Source organism: Nyctibius grandis, chromosome 3 (assembly GCF_013368605.1).
Source record: "Nyctibius grandis isolate bNycGra1 chromosome 3, bNycGra1.pri, whole genome shotgun sequence".
In the NCBI taxonomy this organism is placed as follows: Eukaryota; Metazoa; Chordata; class Aves; order Nyctibiiformes; family Nyctibiidae; genus Nyctibius; species Nyctibius grandis.
Window position 1 is genome coordinate 89,123,728 of NC_090660.1, and position 24,942 is coordinate 89,148,669.

Below are 24,942 nucleotides of genomic sequence, written 5' to 3' on the forward strand. Positions count from 1 at the left end.
GCTGCCCCCGATCCCGATCCGTGCGTTCCTGAATCCAGCTCTCGACCATCGCTAGGCCCAGGCTGGGCCTTCCCGGAGCCTGCCCTGCAGTGCCGGTGGTGACGTGGCTGACTTCAGGGGAGCTCAATCTTGGTTTTGTATATATATTTGTATATATTTGATTATTTCTATTATTATTATCATACTTTTTTTTTTCATTATTATAGTTTATTAAAACTGTTTTAATTTTCCAACCCAGAAGTCTCTCTCCCTTTTCCCTTTCCCTTTCCCTCTGGGGGGAGGGGGGGGGGATAACAGAGGGCATCTGCCGCAGGTTTAATCGCCAGCCCAGCTTTAAACCGTGACAGATTTATTGGCGCCCAACGTGGGGCTCGAGAGAAGCTCCGATAGGTTGCTCTGATAAGTCGAATCCCAGATCCAGTGGGAGGAGACCCGGAGAGCTCAGCCAAGAGAGTATCAGATTTCTTCCTTTGAGATTTACGAGGGGTTGGAAACTAAAACAGATAGCTAAGATGATAATGTCATTTGTGAGCCTTGTGTTACCTCTTCTCTTTATAAAGCTTGTTTTACAGTTATGTGTAATGATACCTTACTTGCCGTATGCGCTGTGTGTTAGTGCTTACATGTGGTTTAACAGGGCGTGCTGGTCAAAATGTGTCGTTTCGGTATGGGTTGTGATACTGATTTATGTCGTGATAAACTGGGCAGTCATTATTCCGATCTCTTATCTCTATGATACAATGATGGGCAGCTTTAATCGCGAATCGGTAGCTGCGCACACCGGGCGTCTTTTAACTGATTTTGATAGTATCTGCTCCTTTTTTGCCAAGCTGATTCCTGCAAAATTCGAACAGGGCATGTTGTTATTTTTGGGTGTCCTGTATGTGTTACTGGTGTGCTATGTGATTAGATGTCGGTGCAGCAACAGCGGGAGGTATCATGCTGCCCCTGTAACCAGGAGAAAACACCGAAAGAAATCAGCTAGTAAAGTGAAGGATGATGACTCAGAGGCTTCTAAGGCAGAGCCAGCACGGGACCCAGGTGAGGGCCCTTCTCAGTCAGAGTAAGGGCCTGACACAGAGGGGGGTTTCCTTGATCGTCTTTTTAAAGAAGGCCCATTACACAAGAAGGACAAGAAAGGTCCTTCTAAAGCAGAACAATCACAGGAGGACTCGGACTCAGAAGTAGAGATAACCTACCACTCCTTATCCCTGAAAGAACTGCGAAATATAAGAAAAGATTTTAGTCGTTATGACGGTGAGCCAATAATTACCTGGTTGCTCCGATGCTGGGATAATGGGGCAGATAGCATAGAACTGGATGGTAGAGAAGCCAGACAGTTGGGATCCCTGTCCAGAGATGGTGGTATTGATAAGATGCTTCCAAGAAGGTCGAACAGTATCAGTCTCTGGAGGCGACTCTTGTCAGCTGTAAAGAGCAGGTATCCCTATAAAGATGATGTTATGAGCCACCTAAGCAAATGGACCACTATAGAAAAAGGTATTAACTACCTTAGAGAACTAGCTGTGCAAGAGATCATTTATAAACACCCTCAGGACATTGTAGATCCTGTAAATCCTGATGAAGTGGAATGCAACCGATCCATGTTCCGGAAGGTTGTGAAGAGTGCTCCACCAACACATGCCCATACATTGTCAATATTAGTCTGGGGAGAAGATGCTATGGCACGACTTAGTGTGGGCGAAATGGCTAACTATATGCGACAGTATGAAGATAGTATTTCTTCCCCACTGCAGGCCCGTGTCTCGGCTGTGGAAAAACTGACTAAGGAGAACAAGGACTCATTTAGACAACTGTCAGACAAACTGTCCAGGATCGAGAATAAACTTGAATCTCTACCTACACAGGCCCGCGTTGCAGCCTTTAGGAGGCAACGCCCTCCTACTGGACCGGCTCAAAGGAAACGGGACACGTCACGAGGTATCCTGTGGTTTACCCTGCGTGATTATGGGGAGGACATGAACAGATGGCATGGACAACCTACCAGTACCCTACAGGCACGAGTACGTGAGTTGCAAGCTAACAGAAATACCAGAGAGAATTTTTCTAGGAGGATGGCTGCTCCAGTTACCAATGAGCAGGACCCCAGTCAGGGTAGATGGGCCTCAAATCCCTTTTTTCCAAGAGTGAATAGGGGAAATGAAAGTCCAATCCCTGTGAGCTGCACGAATCCAATCTTTAATTAGAGGGGCCCTGCCTCTAGCCAGGAGGAGGAGAGGGATAACCGGATTTATTGGACTGTGTGGATTCGATGGCCTGGCACATTAGAACCACAAAAGTATCGAGCCCTGGTAGACACTGGTGCACAGTGCACCCTCATGCCATCGAATCATAAAGGGACAGAATCTGTCAGTATCTCGGGAATAACAGGGGGATCTCAAGTGTTATCTGTATTGGAGGCCGAAGTGAGCCTAACTGAAAATGAATGGAAAAAGCACCCCATTGTGACTGGTCCAGATGCCCCGTGCATCCTTGGCATAGACTACCTTAAGAAAGGGTATTTTAAGGACCCAAAAGGATATAGATGGGCCTTTGGTGTAACAGCTGTAGAGACTGAGGACATTAAACAGCTGTCTACCTTGCCTGGCCTCTCAGAGGATCCTTCTGTTGTGGGGTTGCTGAAAGTTGAAGAACAACAGGTGCCAATTGCTACTGCCACGGTGCACCGACGACAATATCGCACCAATCGAGACTCCCTGATCCCCATTCATAAACTGATTAGACAATTAGAAAATCAAGGAGTGATTGGCAAGACTCGCTCACCCTTTAATAGTCCTATATTGCCAGTGCAAAAGTCTAATGGAGAATGGAGATTAACTGTGGACTATCGTGGCCTAAATGAAGTTACGCCACCGTTGAGTGCTGCCGTGCCAGACATGCTAGAACTTCAATACGAACTGGAGTCAAAGGCAGCCAAGTGGTACGCCACTATAGACATTGCTAATGCATTTTTCTCTATTCCCTTGGCACCAAAGTGCAGGCCACAGTTTGCTTTTACCTGGAGAGGTATCCAGTACACCTGGAATCGACTGCCCCAGGGGTGGAAACACAGTCCTACTATTTGCCACGGACTGATCCAGACTGCACTAGAAGAGGGTGGAGCTCCAGAACATTTGCAATATATTGATGACATCATTGTATGGGGTGATACAGCAGCAGAAGTTTTTGACAAAGGGGAGAAAATAATCCAAATTCTTCTGCAAGCTGGTTTTGCCATAAAAAGAGGCAAGGTCAAGGGGCCTGCCCGGGAGATCCAGTTTTTAGGGATTAAATGGCAAGATGGGCGTCGCCAGATCCCGATAGAGGTGATCAACAAAATAACAGCTATGTCCCCACCAACTAACAAAAAGGAAACACAAGCCTTCTTAGGCATTGTGGGTTTCTGGAGAAGGCATATTCCAGATTACAGCCAGATTGTACGCCCTCTTTATCAGGTGACCAGAAAGAAAAATGATTTTCAGTGGGGCCCTGAACAACAACAGGCTTTTGAACAGATTAAACAAGAAATTGTGCATGCAGTAGCCCTTGGACCAGTCCGTATGGGACAAGATGTTAAAAATGTGCTCTACACCTCAGCTGGGGACAATGGTCCTACCTGGAGCCTCTGGCAGAAAGTACCAGGGGAGACTCGAGGTCGACCCCTAGGATTTTGGAGTCGAGGATACAAGGGCTCTGAGGCCAATTACACCCCAACTGAAAAAGAGATACTGGCAGCATATGAAGGAGTTAGAGCTGCCTCAGAGGTAATCGGTACTGAAGCACAACTTCTCCTGGCACCTCGATTACCAGTACTAGGCTGGATGTTCAAGGGTAAGGTTCCTACTACTCATCATGCAACTGATGCTACATGGAGTAAATGGATTGCATTAATTACACAGAGGGCTCGAATAGGAAACCCTAATCGCCCAGGAATCTTAGAAGTGATCATGGACTGGCCAGAAGGCAAAGACTTCGGAATGCCACCAGAAAAGGAGGTGACACGTGCTGAAGAAGCCCCACCATATAATGAACTACCAGAGGATGAGAAGCAGTATGCCCTGTTCACCGATGGATCCTGCCATCTTGTAGGAAAGCATCGGAAGTGGAAAGCTGCTGTATGGAGTCCTATACGACGAGTCACAGAAGCCACAGAAGGACAAGGTGAATCAAGTCAATTTGCAGAGGTAAAAGCCATCCAGCTGGCTTTAGACATTGCTGAACGAGAAAAGTGGCCAAGGCTGTATGTTTATACTGACTCATGGATGGTGGCAAATGCCTTGTGGGGGTGGTTAAAGCAGTGGAAGCGAAGCAACTGGCAGCGTAAAGGTAAACCTATTTGGGCTGTTGAACTGTGGCAAGATATTGCTGCTCGGCTAGAGAAACTAGTCGTGAAGGTACGTCATGTAGATGCTCACGTACCTAAAAGTCGGGCAACTGAGGAACATCGAAACAACCAACAAGCGGATCAGGCTGCTAAAGTGTTCCAAATAGATTTGGACTGGGAACATAAAGGTGAACTATTTTTAGCTCGGTGGGCTCATGACACTTCAGGTCATCAAGGGAGAGATGCAACATACAAATGGGCTCGTGACCGAGGGGTGGACTTAACCATGGACTCTATTGCACAGGTTATCCATGATTGTGAAACATGTGCCGCAATTAAGCAAGCCAAACGGTTAAAACCTTTGTGGTATGGGGGGCGGTGGTTGAAATATAAATATGGGGAGGCCTGGCAAATTGACTACATCACACTCCCTCAAACCCACCAGGGTAAACGTTATGTGCTTACCATGGTGGAGGCGACCACCGGATGGCTGGAAACATACCCTGTGCCCCATGCCACTGCCCGGAACACTATCCTGGGCCTTGAAAAGCAAATCTTGTGGCGACATGGCACACCAGAGAGAACTGAGTCGGATAACGGTACTCATTTCAAAAACAGTCTCATAGATAACTGGGCCAAAGAGCATGGCATCGAATGGGTATATCACATCCCCTATCATGCACCAGCCTCTGGGAAAGTTGAATGGTATAATGGGCTGTTAAAAACTACCCTAAAAGCAATGGGGGGTGGAACCTTTAAAAACTGGGATAAGCATTTGGCACAAGCTACCTGGCTAGTTAACACCAGAGGATCTATCAACCGAGCTGGCCCTGCTCAGTCAGACCTTTTACATACAATAGAAGGGGATAAAGTCCCTGTGGTGCATGAAAGGAATCTGTTGGGAAAAACTGTCTGGGTTCTTCCTGCTACGGGCAAAGGTAAACCCATTCATGGGATTGCTTTTGCTCAAGGACCTGGATGTACTTGGTGGGTGATGCTGCAGGATGGTGGAGTCCGATGTGTCCCTGAAGGTGATCTGATCTTGGGTGAGAATACTTAATTCTGAACTGCATGATGTTAATTGCTGCATAATACTAACAGTGTTCATAAGTGTCTTTCAGGTTGAAGCAGTGGTGATGAGACCGGAGCTAGCTGCAAGTGGCGTCCAGTAACCTCCTCAAGACTGACATCTTTAACCTGCAACCCGTGGGCACGAACTGTGACAAAGCTCATATCATCTCTCCTACCCTGGGAGACTCCTAGCCAGATGGAAACCCACAATCCTGAACTAAATGAACTTGATGAACTTTTTTTTTTTGTATAGAGATGAATCATAAACTAATGTTATCTGTATATATTTTAAAATGAAAAGTTAGTGGTGATCTGAGTATGACATGAATGGTATGGAATAAGGGGTGGAATGTCCTGGTTTGGCCTAAACCAGGCCGATTTTCCTTTCAGTGATTTTTGCTTTCAGCTAAGTCTCCTCTAAGTAACTGCACTTTCTGAAAATAACTGCATGTTTTTGCAGACAGTGTCTGCTTCCAGGACTGATAACGCTCGAAGTTTGTAGTTATCACTGAGGCACCGGTAGGGATGTTGTGCAGAAAGGCTCTTGCTGTACTTATTCTTGAGAGAAACCAAGGTCACTGCTGAATTCCTCATTGCTTACGAGTGAAGAGCCGAAGGGGGGTCGCAGCTGCAGAGGGGAGCGGACAGGGCAGGTGACCCAAAATTGACCAACGAGGGTATTCCATCCCATACACGTCATTCTCGGTATAAAGTGGGGGGATCACGAGGGTCTCGCTCTCTTTCTGCTATGGCCGGTGTCCAGGGAGGACTCCGTCTGTTTTCCTGCTGCCCCCGATCCCGATCCGTGCGTTCCTGAATCCAGCTCTCGACCATCGCTAGGCCCAGGCTGGGCCTTCCCGGAGCCTGCCCTGCAGTGCCGGTGGTGACGTGGCTGACTTCAGGGGAGCTCAATCTTGGTTTTGTATATATATTTGTATATATTTGATTATTTCTATTATTATTATCATACTTTTTTTTTTCATTATTATAGTTTATTAAAACTGTTTTAATTTTCCAACCCAGAAGTCTCTCTCCCTTTTCCCTTTCCCTTTCCCTCTGGGGGGAGGGGGGGGGGATAACAGAGGGCATCTGCCGCAGGTTTAATCGCCAGCCCAGCTTTAAACCGTGACACGGGGATTGCCCCGACCTACATGCAGAACCTTGCACTTGGTCTTGTTGAACCTCATGAGCTTCACAAGGGCCCACTTCTCAAGCTTGTCCAGGTCCCTCTGGATGGCATCCTGTCCCTCAGGCCTGTCAACCTCACTACTCAGCTTGGTGCCATCAGCAAACTTGCTGAGGGTGCACTCATTCCCACTCTCTGTGTCATTGATGAAGATATTAAACAGTACTGGTCCCAATACAGACCCCCGAGGGACACCATTCAACACTCTTCGTCATCTGGACATTGAGCTGTTGATTATCTTCAACCAATGGATGTAACCATCTAACCAATTCCTCATCAGCTGAACAGTCCACCCATCAAATCTATGTATCTCCAGTTTAGAGAGCGGGATGTTATGGGGAACCATGTCAAAGGCCTTACAGAAGTCCAGATAGATGATATCCGTAGCTCTTCCCTTGTCCACTGATGTAGCCACTCCATCACAGAAGGCCACTAGCTTGGTCAGGCAGGACTTGCCCTTCATGAAGCCACGCTGGCTGTCTTGAATCACTTCCCTGTCCTCCAAGTGCCTTAGCATAGCTTCTAGGAGGATCGATTCCATGATCTTCCCAGGCACAGATGTGAGGCTGACAGGTCGATAGTTCCCAGGGTCCTCCTTTCTACCCTTTTTAAAAATGGGTGCAATGTTTCCCTTTTTCCTGTCACCAGAGTCTTCATCTGATTGCCATGACTTTTCAAATATCATGGAGAGTGGCCTGGCAACTACTTCAGCCAGTTCCTTCAGGGCTCTGGATGCATCTTCTCAGGTTCCATAGACTTATGTATATTCAGGTTCCTCAGGTGGTCACAAACCTAATCTTCTCTTACAGTGGGAGGGACTTTGCTCCCCCAGTCCCTGCCTTGTGGTCCATCCACTTGAGAGGTATTGGAAGTGAGGTTGCCAGTGAAGACTGAGGTAAAGAAGTTGTTGAGTACCTCAGCCTTCTCCTCCTTTGTTGTCATCATTTTGCCAGTCTTGATCATGAAGGGGGGTACACTTTCTTTGACCTTCCTTTTCTGGCTGACATACCTGTAGAAGCCCTTCTTATTATTCTTTGCATCCTTTGCCAAGTTCAGCTCCAGCCACACCTTGGCCTTCCTGACCCCATCCCTACACAACAAGGCAGCGACCCTACACTCTTCCCAGGATACCTGTACCTGCTTCCGCTGCCTGTGCTTTTACTTCTTGTCCTTTAGGTTGACTAGCAGGTCTCAACTCATCCATGCCAGTTTTTTGCCTTCCTTGCCTGGTTTCTTACACCTGGGGATTGAGAGCTCTTGTGCTCTATGGAAAGTATCTTTACAGATCAGCAAGCTCTGTTCTCCTCCCTTGTCCCTGAGGGCAGTTTTCCAGGGCGTCTTATTGACTAACTCCTTGAACAGCTGGAATTTTGCTTTCCTAAAATTCAGGGTCTTGACTTTACTCCTTGCCTGACCCATATTGCTCAGGACTTCAAACTCCATCAGTGCATGATCACTGCAGCCCAGGCTGCCTCCAATATTGACATCACCGATTAGCTCAGTTGTGTTGGTGACCATAAGGTCTAGTATCACATCCCCTCTGGTAGGGCTGTCTATGACTTGGCTTAAGAAGCTATCCTCAGTGCACTCCAGGAGTCTCCTGGATTGCCTACAGTTTGCTGTGCTATTTTTCCAGCAGATGTCAGGGTGGTTGAAGTCCCCCAGCAGGACGAGAGCCTGCAAGCACAATGCCTCCTGTAGCTGGAGTAAGGCAGCTTCATCAACAGGTTCCCCTTGATTGGGTGGCCTATAGTAGACACCAACCACTAGGTTCCCTTTGTTGCCTTGGTCTGTAATTCTTACCTATAAGCTTTCACCTGCTCGTGGCTATTCTTCAGAGACAGCTCTTCACACTCTATCTATTTCTTGATGTAGAAGGCAATGCCTCTGCCCCTCCTTCCTTGCCTGTCCCTTCTGAACAGCCTGTAGCCATCGATAGCCACACTCCAGTCATGAGATTCATCCCACCAAGTTCCTTATGGCTCAAGAATATCTATTGACAACAGCTATAAGATTCCTTGCCACACCCTAAAGCTAAGTCCAAAATATTCTCCAAAGAACTTATTATCACTACAACAAGCCTGTCATTTTTCAAAGGGACATGATTTCTGCTCTTCATTTTGCCAAAGAGTCCATAACAGGAACAAAACCTGAAAATGGGAGATTTTCTTCCCATTGACCCTGAAGGACCAGTTGAGAGGGACACTGACCAAGACAACTGAAGTTTTGCACAGAACTGTTATCACTGCTTTAAGTCAGATGAGAGCAGTGGTTAGAAAAGGAGTAAAGGATGCCAGAAGTGGAATATGTTTACCAAAAGGCCACCTATCATAAAATTCTCCAAGCCTGAAATAGAATGAAGGCCAGGTTTTGTCATGATAGAGACATTCTATTAAGATGTAGGGAAGTTAGTGAAGAAACTGCAGGTGGTACTGCCTCCTTCAGATCTTTTGCTAATGCAAATATCAGGTTAGTGGAGAGGTTAAGAAGAAGTGTGTAGGTGTGTGCAGACATACGCCTTCCTGTGGTACCATGGAGAAGGCCTTATTTTAATAGGGTTTAGCAATCCATGTTCTTCAGTCAGGAACCTCTGTTAACAGGTGCTTACTAATAGAGAGGGAACCTAGGCAAGCTTTATATATTTCCTATGAGTGAGATAATTAAAAAAAAAGTAAGGATGGATAGTCTTTGGAGCTAGTAGAAATGTATGGGCAAAGCCACCTACAAAAGCAAGAAAGAACCTGTGGGTACTTAAGTTTGGAACCTTACTGTATCCAAATGTGTCCCATATTGAGGACAAAATCGTTTTTGTGGGTGAAGGAGAGATACAGATGGGCATCCATGAGTCATTATTATCTCTAGTTCTTATTCAGCTCCTTATCTGAAGTCTGGGTGGAGTGCAAGGAATCACTTTGATGTTTGAGGTGCTGTCTCTCAGAGGGGAAAAAATAGTCTTTGCCTGCATTCTTGAATGTCAGCTACTGTGGCAGTAGGTCAGCATCAATTTCGAAACTATGTTCTTGAGAATGAGAAGTGGAGTATTAGATTCACCTTGAAGAAGTATGTGAATTCTCCCACAAAGTCCTTCACTAGTGTTAATAACAATGACTGAATGTTCTGCTCAGATTTTTGCACCCAGTTTCAACATTTTTATCCCTTTCTCTTTAAGACAGCAAGAGATAGTAACTCTTCTGCTTGTTCTGCTATCATTGCTTAAAATTCAGTATTGCTTTTGAGACTTTCACGTGACCTTCATCGTAGGAAGCAACATAGTATTGTAAATGTTCTGGAGACAGGGAAGTCTTCTCTTCATTTCTAACCCTATATTACTTTTTGAAAAACTGGAAAAATTGTGAAGAAAGGAACCAATTATTTGCAATGGGATGGATCCAGATGTTCTGAGTCCATGGCTTTGATTTAAGTATGAATCCTTTATCTCCCTTGTCCTCATGCATAGATATACACAGAGCCAGATATGTGAATACAATACAATACAAATTTGCTTATTTTCTATTAAAATATTTAATATCTCCAAACTTATTAGTTTAAGACTTTATCCTTCAGTTCCTTTCACTTATATTCTACATCTGTGCTACTTTCTCTGTCGTTTTTCCTTCCTCTCCACTGATTTGCTGTAGGTAGATTAGGGTACGGCGACCGGAAAATCTCGGGCTGTAACGGAAGGTAGGCGTGGCAAAAGGAGCAGGATGTGTCATTATCATGTGAGTTCGTACGGGACAAGACGACTATATAAGGCTGTTGCGCAGTTAAATAAACGCCATTTGTTGCATCCTCACATTGGTGTCAGTGCTCAATGGCCCTGGGGTGCGGATAGCCTCAGGCCAGCCAGCAACCGAACGGAGCTTGCTGCAGACAAGCGGCAACAAGTGGTGACCCTGACGTGATTGCTGGGCTGGCGGACCGCAGGCGGTCGGAGTGGGTTCGCGAACCATGGAAACCTTGATAAAGGTGATTTCGTTACTGGGCGGGGAATTTAAGATTTCTGTGAAATCGAAAGACGTAGCCCAGTGTGTGGACCGTCTCGTTAAAGGGGGGGGCGGTGGCAGGACCGGCTGATTGTTTAAAGCCGAATACCTGGGAGCGGTGCTCGATGCAGCTCGCTGAGCGAGCTATGGCAGCGGGTTCTGCCAAAGAATTAAAAACATGGGGAGTTATCTTGTGGCTGCTACGGACTGCGCGGGAGGACTGGGCGACATGGGATGCGGCTCGGACGTGTTTACATGGGGTCTACCCTGACCAAGCCAGAAGTGTCTGTGGTGAAACTCCTCCAACATATACTCTCTGAGAGAGGAATTAAATGTGACGAAGCTGCATTAAAGCAGTTACTGTTTTGGGCAAAAGATAAAGGACATTTTACAACCTTTAATGATGTCTTTGAAGTGCCTTTATGGGAGAAGATTGGTGACTCTCTCTGGAATGCGGTGTCAAGTGGTGATAAGGAAGCCTTTAAATTGTCTGCTACATGGCGGCTGGTTAGTGAAGCGTTAAAAGGAATAAAAGCAGAGAGAGAAGTCACACATTCAGCTTTTATGGCTTTAGGACCGCAGACGTCTACTACCCCCTCACTGTTTGCAGGACCAACACCTCCCATGGCCCCGGTGGCTGTACCGGTGGCAGCTCCTTTATCGCCGTCGGTGCGGACGGCTCCGAAAAAAGCTGAGGAGCGGGGAGCGAGTAAAATAGATACAGATCCATCAGGACTGATAGTGCGCCCTAAAACACGAGCTCGATTTGGACTAATTGATTCAGACGCTGAACAGGAGACTTGGCAGAAACCCCCTCCGAAACCCCCTCCTCCTCTCATTGATCTCTCTACGGATGAGGCTGAGCAGGAGGACAAGAAGGAGGGTAAACATGCTTTGTACCCACCTTTACCGGATTAGCCATTTACAGAGTCAGCAGTACCAGAGTCACAAGGACTTAAAGGACTGTTACCATCACGAAATGGACACGAACTTGACATGACAGAGCTTGGTAGACGACTGGAAGAATTAAAGACGGAATTGCAGCAGCATCGTACAGCCAACGCCTCGGGACACGTGACTATGTCTCCCCAAAACCCCCCTCTGTGTTCGGGACAAATATTAGGGCCACCTCAACCTCCTTTGCAAATCCCTACTCCACCTTTAGATCAGGGCGGGGGGGGAGGTCTGCGTCCATCTGGTAATGTGGGAGGTGAGGGAGAGAATCAGCGTCCGCCCGCGTATACGGGGGAAGGGGGGGGAGGAGTAAAATGGAAAGGGGTCATTCGAGATGCGTTATTAGAAGGAGTTGTGATTCCACGGGCATATCCGGTGATTGTGGGTGCGGGTCCTGAGGGAAGAAATATTTGGCAACTGTTAGATTGGAAAACTGTAAAAGAAGTATTACCACTATAGTTAGCGAAAGACAACACAGGTGAGGACTGCAGAAAAGTTGTTGCAGGGATGGCAAATAGTAATGCCACCTTAACTGAGCTAATGGATGCTTGTGAGAAAGTAGGAACCACCACATTTCAGATGGAGCATTTAGCAAAAACTTTTGCGGCGGCAATTAAGGTAGTTCATCGTTGTTATACATGCGAACAGGAAGGTCACTTTAAGAAAAACTGCCTTAAGAAGTTGAAGCTGAGTGGGAGAGATAACTGTTTTGATGTGTCATTGCTGTGGGAAGCTGGGGCATTTTGTGAAGCTGTGCAGGTCTCAGTATAATGCTCAAGGTCAGCTGATGATAACAACCAGCTGCAGAATGCAGGGGGGGGAACTGTATGCTGACACAAATGAATCTTCCCAACCAGTTCCAGGCCTATGCAGTTAACTCGCAGCCCAAACCGCAGGGAGCGCAGGACTGGTGTTTCCACGCAGGGTTAACCTGTGCAGCTGCCAAGCCTTGGACCTGTGGCAAACAGGGATAATGCTAAAGCTGATTGTCAAAAGATCATTGAAGCTTTACCTGGAAAAACAGATTTGAACGCTATGATAAAGGCATGTGCAAAAGTGGGTACTGTGGAACATAAGGCTCAAGTTATGGCTGCGGCCGTACTTGGGGCTTACGTTGTCACAATTGCAGTCTCTATTCCAATTATTAACAGGGGACACAACTTTAACAGCAGCACGACACACTACTTCAGAGATACAGCAACTGATTACAGAAATAGAAAGCAGGCTACATTCCAAATTTGTACATCATATTGATTTGAATCAGGAAATACAAATTATCACTTTGTTTGATAGGCAAATTCTGTATGCAATAATTGGTCAATGGAATTCAGAATGATCAAATTCGTTACAGAGCTATTGGCACAGATTATTCATCAAAGGACGGATGCGATGTCGGGAGCTTGTGGCCAGAGATCCCTGCATCACTGACCGTTCCTATTGCAGCTCAATATTTTGAGTGGTGTATGGCTAATAGCTTTGCTTTGCAAACAGCTATGGAGAATTTCTCGGGACAGGTTGTTTACCACTTGCCCTCCCATCCTGTTATAAAATTGAGTGCGGAACTTCCAATTGCCACAGGAGTGTGGTGCGCAGACACTCCTGTGGATGGAACTACCATTTTTACGGGTGGATCTGGGAACACAGACAAGGTGGGCCTTGTCTGGTATTCTGACAGCAAGTGGGAATCTATGGTAGTACAACAAAAGGGTTCACCTCAGGTGGTAGAATTACGAGCTGTATTAAAAATATTTCAGAATTTTCCCATTCCCTTTAATTTGATTGCTGATTCAGCATATGTAGCTGGCATTATAAAGCAATTGGATAGATCTGTTATAGAGCATACATGTAATCAGTGTGTTTTGAATTGCTGCGAGCTCTGTGGCAAGAAATTCAAATCCGAACTGCATTGTTTTATGTTTTATATGTAAGAAATCATACTAATTTGCCTGGGTTTATTGCAGAAGGCAATGCTCGAGTGGACTCTTTGGTTTTTCATCCTAAAACAACAATTTGTACCAGAGTGGAAGCAATAGCACAATTGCTTGTCAAAGTGCATAAAAGGATTACAGACATTACCGGACTAGACTCAGATGCTATCTATTTACCTATCAGAAAGGAATATCTACAGTGGTTAACAAATCAGTCAGCTCTTTTTCAAATAGCCTTACAGGACTTTACTGGACAATTGTTAACACATTTGCCAAGAGATATAAAGTTACAGTTTATTTGAAAACAGGATTGGGAAGAAAAACCTATCAGATCAGAGATACCTGTGACTGGACTAACTGTTTTTACTGATGCAGGAAAGCGATCACATTCAGCAGTTATTACCTGACAAAAGGATGGACAATGGAAACATTGTAAATTCTCAGGAATTTACTGAGGACTCATTGCAGACACTTGAATTTTTTGCGATATATCAGGTTTTTGTAAAATGGAAGGATTTACCTGTCAATATTGTAACAGACTCTCTTTATGCAGCAGGCATTGTAAATCGAATTGAAAGAGCTTTTATACAACCAATAAGAAATATGCGACTTTACACCATTTTGCTACAGTTGCATCAAGCAATAAACCTCAGAGAGATACCTTATTTTGTCACCCACATTCGTAGTCATCAATTTGATCAAAATTTGAGCATTGGAAATAATAAAGCTGACACACTTGTGTCCTATACGCAAATATCACCAAATTTATTTGAACAAGTACACCTATCCCATCAATTCTTTCATCAATCAGCGAAAATGTTAGCGAAACAATTTCACCTCACCATGGCACAAGCACGTGAATTAGTTAGTGTTTGTCCTAGTTGTCAGAAAATTGGCATGGGAATTGGAATAGGGGTAAATCCTCGAGGACTGAGTGCGTTGCAACTGTGGCAAATGGACGTTACTCACATTGCAGAATTTGGAAGGCTCAAATATGTTCATGTATCTGTTGATACGTTTTCACATATAATATGGGCAACAGCACAAACTGGGGAAACAGGTCGTCATGTCAAATGACATTTACTTGCTTGCTTTACAAGTCTTGGGGTTCCACAACAACTTAAGACTGATAATGGACCAGCATACTGTTCATAAATTTTTCGTCAATTTTGTCAGCTATGGGGTATTACACATGTCACCGGGATTCCTCATTTGCCTACGGGTCAGGCGATTGTGGAACGTGCTCATAGTACATTGAAACAGCTTCTGCAAAAACAAAAAGGGGGAGAGGTGACTGAACCTTCTGAGAGACTTGCAAAAGCTGTTTATGTACTTAACCATTTAACTTTAGCAGGAGATAAGGAGAGACCCCCAATTGTAATACATTGGGAGGCAGATCGACAGGGAGCAAGCTATGTGCAAAACAAAGGCAAAGTGTGGTATAAGGAACCAGGTACTAACGAGTGGTTGGGACCAGGGGAACTATTACTAATGGGTCGAGGTTATGTTTCTGTCTCTACAGGCGCAGGAGTACGGTGGATTGTTTCTAAAAGGATGATTAGCCACATTATTAGAGGGAATAGTTTATATAGTTGTGATTATAATTATCATAGGGATCTGCGTGGGTTGTGTTGAGGCAATAATTGAGAATAGTATATGGAAGTAGTGAGATAATAAATCTAACTACTTCCAAAGGGGGAAATTGGTACCGGATGGTTTAGCAACGGTTTAGCAAGAGTAGGCCTCAGAGTAGGCTCTAAAAGGCCTGATCTGTGTTACCTTTAAACAGAATCAGCTTTCCTGTCAGTAATTTTCCTTTCAGCTAGAATAATAGAGAATAACAGTGTGCTCTGAAGTAAACTGCATGTTTTGTAGATAGAGTCTGCTTATGGGAATGTTTATAATAGGCATTATCCTACTTGTGTTACCCTGTTTGTTTGCATGTTTGCAGAAAACTGTGCAACGAATGGTCAATACAACCTTTGTGGCTCAACAACAGAGAGCAGGATTTATGGGTAACCAAGGCTGGGATTCTCTGACTGGGCTCTGCAAGACACAGGGAACCAGGTTTAAGTAAGAAACAAAAACACAGAATTAAGATTCTTGGGGAGGGGGAAGGATTCCCAGACGTAATTCCTGTCAAATACCAATCTCACATTTTACATCGCGCTCTTTATTCTTTAAATCATTTTGCCCGGGGAGACCAAGAGTGTGCCCCAGTTGAGCGACATTGGGGTCCAGGGGTGCCAGAAGTGGGCCCCCCAGTCAAGGTTCGGTTCCCTGGGACAGCGGAGTGGGAAACAGGTTGGGAGCTGCTACATCACGGGAGGGGATATGCCGCCATCAAACGGGATGATGTTATACAGTGGGTCCCTACACGCTGTTTGCGCCCTGATTTAAAACAAAATCCTAACCCGAAGTAATATGTACGCTGTCTGAGCTTTATGTTTTGCAGGAGTACCTGTGGGGGAAGCCGAAACAGCACCAGCCTCGACCTTCAGACGTGAGGAGTCATGACAGTACAGAGAGTCTGGTAAAGCGGCGGGGTGCCAAGAAAGATGAGGAACGGCGGCCGTTGCTGAGTGAAACAAAAGCTTTGAACAATGCGCTTATGATTAGCTTGCTTTTGCTTTGCATCTCAGGAGTTGCAGGGGAATCTTACTGGAGAACCTGGGCTCGGGATGTTGTATCCGCCAGCTACGCTTACGCTTTTGTTGCATCCTCACATTGGTGTCAGTGCTCAATGGCCCTGGGGTGCGGATAGCCTCAGGCCAGCCAGCAACCGAACGGAGCTTGCTGCAGACAAGCGGCAACAATTTGCCACAAGGCTGGATGAAAAAATAAATGTATCTCGACATGTGCCCAAAACACATGAAAGACAGGCTCTTGTCCTTATGTGGGGGTGCAGTATCTGCAAGTAGAGAAGCTGTGCAAGAACTGCCCACCTTATACTGGCAGCACAACCTAGCAATTTTGTAAGAATCATCCTTCATTCAAGTGCTTTTGACTTTCCTTTATCTCCAACATTTGCCCTGAAACTCATAACACAGTAAATCCGTTTAATAAAGAGACTGCATGACCTTAACCTAATGTCTTTAAATCCATTAAACCATCTGTTTGGTGATATAATTTTCCAGGGACTTTGTAGAAATCTACTTTTTATAACATCAATTCCTTTACTTATCTCTGATAAATGATTTTCCATGGTATACACAGTATCATTGATTAGCAAGGGATCTTTGAGACATGTTACTCCTATTGTAATTTATGACATTTCTCATATTTTGCACCTTTCCACTTTCACAGTACTCTTCTGCACCTTAACATTCTGTGTGGGAAATGACTTAATATTAGAGAATTTTGAGTGCAGCTGCTCATTTCAATTTTTCAAGTAAATAGAATCACAGAATCATAGAATGTCCTGAGTTGGAAGGGACCCACAAGGATCATCAAGTCCAGTTCCTGTCCCAGCATAGGACAGCCCCAGAATTCACACCATGTGTCTGAGGACATTGTCTAAATGTTTCTTGAATGCTGTCAGGCTTGGCACCATGACTGCTTCCCTGGAGAGCAGTTCCAGTGCTCCACCACCCTTTGTGTGAAGAACCTTTTTCCTAATATCCAACCTAAACCTCCCCTGGCTTATCTTCCTGCCATTCCCTCGAGTTCTGTCACTGGTCACCAGGGTGAAGAGGTCAGCGCCTTCTCCTCCACTTCCCCTTGTGAGGAAGTTATAGACTGCAATGAGGTCTCCCCTCAGTCTTCTCTTCTCCAGGTTGAACAGACCTAGTGACTTCAGCTGCTCCTTGTATGGCTTCCCCTCTAAATTCTTCACCATCTTTGTGGCTCTCTTCTGGACACTCTCTAGTATCTTCATATACTTTTTATACTGTGGTGCCCAAAACTGCACATAGTACTCAAGGTGTTGGTTGCAGACAAAAACTGTGGGCAGATGGCTACTCAAACCTATGCTCCTTGCAGTGGTAAGAAAACTGATATCGGTAAGAGCAAGATATCTTTGCTCATGCAGCACAGCAGATGTCTACCCCCTCCTGCTCCCTCACCAACAGTTCTGTACACCAGCTGTTGACAAAGAGGTCCTGATGAAGCATTGAAGTGAGGATAGAGCTGATTTCCATGTACACCTCTCTTCAGACAAAAATAAGGATATAAATAGGTTCCAAATACACCAAGTGCACTAATATTATAGCTAAGCTGTATTTCTTAGTTCTAAATGGTGTGAGCAATGTCTTTTTATTTTTTATAGCAAACTGCCTTAAATAAGGAGGTTCATAATAAGATTGGAATAAACCTGGAATATTACATTTCATATAGATATGAAATATGCAGAACAATTACTTTTCATGCTTTTTTTTTTCTTGAAAAATACATTCTGTCCAAATTTATTAATGAAATATAAGGAATTACAGTTTAAGAACAGATAGGATATTTTCTTTAAGGGTTTACTATAATTTTTCCACGTTTTTTCTGTGAAATTTAGGTTTCTATTTCATCATGCTTGCCGGATGTGCTGAATTTTCTTTTTATTTTGTTGATTGCTCTCAGGAATAAAGTAGCCTGAACTCTGATCACTTTTCAAACTCATTTTGATTTTAGAGGCTCATTTCTGGGAATGGAAAAGACTTGGGTGGGGGCGGGGAGGGGGGAGTCAAAGTGAAATCAGCTACTTTTGCACAGATTTTGGTCATAACTGAGTAAAACCACAACAGTCTGCCTGTTCAACAGGTTCATAGAACTTAAGCTCAGGGGAGACCTTTAGATTATTTCTGACTTTTTGTATTCAGTACGTTAACTTAAAGTCAGATACTCCTATAGGAAGCCAAAGGACTCTGATTAGACTGAAGTATTCTGATCTTCAAAACAGTGAACAGCTGACCCACAGCAAACTGTGAGTGAGACACAGGTTCCACCAGTTTCTGGTGAGATACTTCAAGTTGATTGCACCTTGACCACAATTCAGTAGTTTAAAAATTCTATAAAAATCTTACCAACTGAACATAACAGTGGTTTCTTTGTTGTCCTAATGGAGAGAGTGTCTTTGAACCTGAGAGAAAGACTCTTTAGCCATTCACCTGGAACAAACATTCTTCCACTGCAGAACAGGGTCCATACTTCCCAGTGTTTCAGCTCCAGGCAAAGACAGACATATGAAAGGTATGAAAAACATCCACCTTTCTCAGCAATGCAAAGCAAAACAAAGATAGAATACTTTTGAACACCTGTGCATTATGAGGGGGAAAAAAAAAGGAAAAAAAGAAAAAAAAGGAGAAAAGTTAAAAAGGGGAAAAAAAAAAGAAAAACCCCCCAAATCATCCTGACTTTCATAGAAAACCATGCAAACCATGTTGGTTTCTGTCTTTTGTCGCAGTTTCCGTAATTTCTACCGTCATGCTAACATTAATACTGGCAGTTCTGTCCTGCAGCCCATCAAAAAATGGAATGCCGATGATATCTCTCCCACTCCCCCAAAGAAGTCTCAAGTCCTAGACTACTCAATCCTTACTATTCCAGCTAGAAAACTGCATAATATTTTGGGCCAGTTTGTCCAAATTCAAAACGGATGTTACGTGACTGTGGAACACCTTTGTCAGTTATCTATTCCATCAACAAATACATGCATACGGTGATTAAGGCATTCATCCCCCTTCCTTCATCTCCACTGTAAGCTGAATAGCTGGAGATACTGAAGCCTCCCACACTAAAGCTTACTTTTGCATGATTTTCATGGCCTTGCTCTGGGCTCACTCAGGCTGGATTTCTTTTGATTCCCATTGTTTCATGTGGTGTGGGAGTAGAGCCTCTAATGTGTGAACAATGCTGCATCACCTCATGACGCATTTGGATGCAGCCTGCTGTTAGAGCTTGAGTGGCAGCAGCACCGCTTTCAGGTTCAATCTGTAGAAGTCATTGTCAAACATCCTGGCATGAGCTCTCCCCCACCATCCAAAAATCTGCAGAAATTAAATAAACCAAAGTCAAACCAGTTGAACTGTTCTAGTCTCTTGAAAAGATGAATGATTTGACTTAAAAGAAAAAGATTTATCTAAGGGAAAGAGGAAAACAACTGTACTGTACCCGACAAGCACTTTCTCAAATAGAGAAAGGTTAAGGTCTGTGTAAGACCTTAACAACCACAGTACTACTTGAGACCAAACTAGATCAATCAGGTCAACTATCTAGTTCCCTGTTCTGTCTTTAGCACATCATGAGTATAAGAATAAAGGAAACACATAGTATTGCTTCCCTAGGCTATCTTACTCTCCCTATCTCCAACAACATGCAGCTCACAGTCTGCCAGAGTGCTAACAGCAGGGATGACCACATTTTGTGCTTGAACTTGTACCAGGGCTCTATTTCATTTACTAGTATAGATGGAGCCTTTCATTTCTCCCTGTCCTCTCATTTCTCCCTGTCCTCTATCAGATGACAGCAAAGGACATCTACTTTTCTGGGTTTCCTTTCCCTTGGACCTGCCTGGGAAGGCCTGTTCTTTACTCTTAGGCCTTGCAACTAGCCTGGCATTGTGCTGGAAAAATTACCTCATATTTGCCACTGAGCCAATGATAATTCTATTATTAGTCTGTAGTGCGTATTCTTGAAGTATAGGTGGACTTTGAAATAGGAATGATCATAATATAGCCAGTGGCAGTGAAGCTAGAAGTAGTTTAAAATGCAGATTGGATTCAGTGGTAACAGTGTTAGAGTTATGTTCACACTGAAGGTATATACTGTGCTAATTAATGTTTTAATTCTTACTGGAAATAGCCACACCACCTTGATAGTCTCCACAAAGAGAGAAGTTAATGGAGCTAACTGACCACTTTGGATGAATTTGAATTTACCAAACAGGAACTGCAAATTATTACTGTAGGTACAATAGCAAAGTTTCTTACTGTCTGAGTGAAGAGAAGAAATAGAAAGGGGTGAGATGTGTGGCATTATGAGCAAAACATCTGAAAACCAAACAATTTCTTTTCTGGCTGTTTTTATAAATCATTCACAGATATGTAGTTACAACATTTTATGGTCTTGAGAGCACTTCTGAGTGTCTTTTTCTCAAATGAGAGCTTACAACAACTTAAGCATGCCACGTTTCATGGATCATATGCACTATTTTGCTGGAGGCTTAATAGTTATTTCTGTATTCTATTCTATCTAATCTATTTTTAAGGCATCTACTTATTTAACCTATTTTTAAGCTGTGTAATCACTCTAGCAAGAGAGCTATATAAGACATAAGCCATATCATGACTGTAACAAAAACTGGGAATAGGTCTAGGGATGTAATTTTATATGTTTAATTTAAAGGTGTGACAGCTCTATGCTCCTTATAGTACCCCATCTCAGAAGGATAGCAGCAGTCTCTGTTCCCTACTCCTGCTGTGTCCAGTATGTGGCTACTGAGCCACATGCACTTCTGATTGGTATAAGTGCAGCTCCTACACCTTGCCTATGTTGTGTAATATGAAATGGGAATGTAATAGCACTGGGGTTACCAGGTAAGTCAAAATTACGATACGTAGGGTGATTGAGCCAAAGCAGACTCATAATTGGGTTGAAAATCATAACTCATTCTCCCTATGGAAATCTTTAGTACAAGGAGAAACAGTTGCATGATCTGAAAAAAAAGGGTTAGCTGGGGGTAGATTACATTAAAAATTGTTACAGTCTTAGAAAGGAATCATTGTCACTGAAAGATGCTAAGGACTAAAATGAAATCACTCTGAGGTATCAGCAGAAAATAAAGTCATGTGGGATCACTTTCTTCCTCATACTGCTTTCCTCCTCTGAAGGAGCAGCCTGAATGTGTTTTGCAGTTGTGATATCTGCCTATCCTGAAGTATATGTGCAGACGTGAAAATTACTTAACGCTTTCATGAATTTATTGTAAAAAGTGAAATTACTGAGTCACAATAGTCACATTCTGGTGATTTTCACATGTCTTCTTGTGTCCCTGATAAAGAAAACTTTCATGGCATAGCTTTCTTATGAGTATTCCTCAACTGCTTCAAGATTATCCTCTGGCCCAGTCATGACACCACAGTGTATTTCAGACACAATGTACTTAAAGAGGATCTGTGGTGAACTCCCTATTGCCAGAGTAGTGCATTGTGTATCCTCCCACCCAATCTCCATATCTAAGCCATCAGCAGCTTTTACTTCTCAACTCATAACATGAGATTAATTGCCTCACTCGTTTTCATACACAGGTATCACAAGAGTCAAAAAGAGTTGTAAAATAAATGAAAGGAGACTGTGTTGTGATTGTACTTGTACTACACATATAATTTAATTTGAAGAAAATGAAATTCACATCTACTCATTTCAAACATGCAGAATGTATCATAAATGCTGCTTAACTTCAGCTAGAAGTATAAGATGGCTGGTAGTTACTCTTCTTTTATGGCAATGACTCCTCAAAGTACACAACTCATTGCAAAAACAAGTCATAAAACCCTTTCTTTGTATACATTATATGCAAGAAACACCATCACCGTATATTGCTATATAAATAACCTTTCTGTATTTAATGACTCCATTGGGCATGTTCTTTGCTTCTTAGCTGCTTGGATTAAGGACCGCTGAGATTTTAGCTCCTGGCTGTGTTAGTTGAAAACAGACTCTTAGTTTCCACTTTTAGTCAGTAGCTATCTGCATAAATAGTGGCTAGCAGTGGCTAGCTACATCAATGCATGAACTCAGGACAGGTGTTTGCATTTGTAAGCCTCAGAGTAGTTCAATCAAAAGTTATTGACATGTGTGCACGCTCAACTGTTTGGAATACAAAATTGGGACTTGAACATACAGTTAGTTTTTACTCATTTTTGCTGCTGTTGCTAAGAAATACCTTTTTTTTTCAAAGAACTCAGTATTATTAGAACATGTGGAGCTAATCTGTTTAAAGTACTTTAAAAACTTACTATTTGAACATGAACATCTCCTTTACAGGGCTATAAACTTACATTGCAGATACTGCCTTTTTCAGAGAATTACTTTTTTTTTTTTTAATTCTCTTTTGCAAACAAAAAGCCCCAAAGATTTTTAAAAATACAGGCAAAAGTACTTCTTATCCACTAAGAACAAAGGGACTCACATTGTCCACAGCTGTTCTGAAAGTGTCATTTATTTTTTAGGCTGAGGAAATTCTAAGCAAGTCTAGCTGTATTGCTGATTAGACCTTTGTACAAGCTTGTGGTAAATGTTGAACGACATCCGCCAGCCACAGTCCTCTAAAACCCTTGTAAGAACAAGGTAAGGAAACCTCAGCAATGTTAAATAAGTCTATGAAAACTACGACGTAGAAGTAGCTGAAGAGAATAGAATGTGTATAATGAAAATGAATCAGTCAGCAAAGAAACCCAAAGGAGGTTAGGAAAGCAACCCTTAATTAACAAAATTTCTTAATAACTTTGTCAGTTGTGCTGGTTTGATTTTGTAGAGTTCATTTGCTTTTAAGAGTACAGAGAAGGCTTGAAAAGGGAAAGGGGGGGAAGATTCACAATTTTCCATCCCAATATGTGTTATGACTTCTTTGTATGAAGATCCCCAAAATTGTGAATTTGAAAACTACTTTATCCTGATCCATGTACAATCAGCATGCACAAATCATTGCACTGCCTGTATTCTGATTTGATAACAAAGCTGTATTTAATTTTGCATCTAATGAAAAAAATGGATAGCTAGAAATACTTTGTTAATAATAAAAACAAATTAAAAGTCACTACTAACTCTTGGAATTCTCTTACTCCTGGTTAGGAATTTCTCAATAAGAATTTATCTATCTATCTATTTATCTATCTATCTATCTATCTATCTATCTATCTATCTACCTACCTACCTATCTATCTACCTACCTACCTACCTATCTATTTTTTTGCAGTTTGGGCTACAGTACTCCTGATTCTTCTACAGCCATATGGCAAAACTGTGAAAGGAGGACTTCTACACAAATGATCTTACCCTTATACACGTAATCCAAGAACGATTGAGGTAACTCAAGTGTTAATTCCTCCGACCCATGGTTTTGAGGGTTCCTCATGGCACCCTTAAAACAGACGTAACGGGCAGATTGCAATAGGGACCGCTTGCCTATGTGGGAATGTTACGTATCACTACCTGGGAAAGCAGGGCTGAAACAATCGCAGCTTCATACTGAGCATCTGCTTACATGTAATCTTCTGTAGCGTTACTGTATCATGAGCCAGAGGTTAAATGCCAAACCTGGACCACAAGGAGAAACCTGCATTTATTAAAGTGGGGGACTTACTCCACTAGGCAAAGAACACAGCATGTGTATTATGTGTCATTGCTATTATTATTATTATTATTATTATTATTATTATTATTATTATTAGCCTAGCAAATACTAACTGCATCTTAGTTAATTATAGTTCTATGGCTCACCAGAAATAAAATAACAATAACTTAATTATTAGTCTGCAAAATATATGACTTTGATACTGAATTGACTAACTAGCTTGCATATGTTGGTAAGATCAAATTCATCTAGCCTGTTTCTACAAAAGTTCCTATTGATTTTGAGTGAGTAAAATGAAAAATAATTGACTTTCAATAGATGCATTAGGCAGTATAAATGACAAAAATGAATACTGACTAGGTGACTTATTCCTTGTTGCCACTCACAGTTAATTACAAGCAGTATAAGGTGACATAAAGAGGCCTACAGGAAGAGAAGTTGAAGATATATTAATGTAAAGGATAGAAAATGAGAAATGGTGGAAGAACTACTTTTGGGGTGTAGGAAGAAAAGATTTACTATAAAAGATTGACAAAGTATTGGCAAAGTATTATCAAAAATAGTCAATCATCTTTAAAAACAAATATTTTCTCCCCTTGGACATCAGCCAAAGACCAGGGCAAGTATGGACTCCTCTGAAGAACTAAACCTGCTAATATCTACAGTATTTATTATGCATATTATTACAAAAATTCCTTTGTAATGTAACAATTTCCTGAAATACTTCCTATAATTACAGTTTGTATTAGAGAAATTTATCTTATAAAGCCAAAAGATAAGGACTATTTCGGCTAAATGGAACATTTTATGAATGGTGGAGGTTTTAATCTTATCTCCCTCTTCCAAGTGCTGTTGGAATTCAGCTGTAAAAGTGAAGGGGCCTCACTTTCGTCTTTCCTTACCTTTCAACCTCAAACTGTATATGAACTCCCCATTTTAACAGAATAGTAAAATAAGCTCTCTGCTTATACAGCTCTTTTAGTTTTAAAGACTCTAGTACCAGCAAAATTTCTCTGGAGTAAATGCAAACCACCTTTACAGAAGGAAAGCTTAGTAAAAAAGTAGCTGCTAAGGAAGCGCAAAGGCAGTAAACTACAATAATGTGTAGAAAGTTCATATTTACTTTTTGCATATGAATGGACATCCATATATCCCTTAGGCTCGTAATTTCATCGTATTTGCACTTGTATTCTCTTGGAATGATGAGTACTTGG